General features: G+C 31.5%; 1 protein-coding gene across 1 annotated transcript in view; it reads right to left on the bottom strand.

Moving 5' to 3' along the window:
• The window catches only part of LOC106478898 (soluble guanylate cyclase 88E-like), a 49,142-nt gene that overhangs the window by 23,900 nt on the left and 23,972 nt on the right, over window positions 1-1,270 (bottom strand). The window lies entirely within an intron of this gene.

The following is a 1,270-nucleotide window of genomic DNA, read 5'->3' as shown; positions in this document are numbered from 1 at the left end:
CCCTGAGAATATCTCAGAACAGTAAAACTTACTACGACGTTAAAAATAGGATTATAGTGAGAAATATAGAAGAAAAGACTGAAGTTTGGTATTAAAATATGGCCAATGTTTACGTAAGTATCATTTTCACTGAGGAGGAAAGTTAATTATACTAATGAAGACAAAAGCGAAAGTTAGAACGAAAGATATTTTATTTACATGACTCTAATATTTCACTTATGTCATAACCTATGGTGTCAATCTCAATGTACTTATTTCACAATCAGTGATGTCTATAAACAAGGTGTCTCTCTCAATACACTTATTTCACCATCAGTGATGTCTAAAAACTAGGTGTCTATCTCAATACACTTATTTCATCATCAGTGATCTCTTAAAACAAGGTGTCTATCTCATTAACTTTAATTCAAAAATATTTGTAAGTTCATCATCGACTTGTTTTACACATTTTAAGATACCCATCAAATTTTGGACACACTAGAAACTCACAGTTATCTACAGTTATGTGTAGTATATGATATATTTATAATATCTGTCACCTATAAACAGGTACCTATCTTGTCTGATACAGGCAAGCACTGCGGTTTTAACCACCTTTTATTCTCTAAAGAATAATGTTTTTAATATAGTGTTAGAATGGTTAATCTTCTGGTTGAAATAAATAAGTTATTTTTCAAGTCCTGTGTTAAAGATAAACACCCAAGTTTTGTGCTGTGTGACGTAAGGAAACATTACAATAAGACTGACTATATTTTAAACACTTACTTTTACAGTGGCTTAATATATATTTCCAATTATAATAATAGAGTACAACAGTTTCCCATATCTACTTTGTTGTAGGCAGCAGCCGAAAAAACTTTCGCCCAATTAACCTGACTAGCTCGCTAAAATCAGGTGCGATGGTTGTGTTGTAGAGTGATATAGTGTTTGTATTTTTTCACAAATGCTACACATGATATTGTGTTTTTTATTACCATCTCTCTCTTCATCAGTAGTCTTGCTATTCTTTAATTTTTATGGGCTTTAGATTACAGAAACCTGCGATGTCTTTATTGTCTTGACATTTTTATGTGTTCTTCAGTAATTTCCGTAAAATGAATCCAAAAATGATATCCATTTTTCTCCATCACGTATAGATTTTTCACAAAACGTCATAACGCAATACATAAAAGAAAAACCACGACACGTAGTTTTGAGACTAAAAGACGTAGATTTCACAAACAAATCGTGATGCATATACGTTTGACATCAATGTTCTTCCCTTTTCTTC

Source organism: Limulus polyphemus, unplaced genomic scaffold (assembly GCF_000517525.1).
Source record: "Limulus polyphemus unplaced genomic scaffold, Limulus_polyphemus-2.1.2 Scaffold261, whole genome shotgun sequence".
NCBI lineage: Eukaryota > Metazoa > Arthropoda > Merostomata > Xiphosura > Limulidae > Limulus > Limulus polyphemus.
This window is presented reverse-complemented; position numbering and strand designations above follow the sequence as displayed.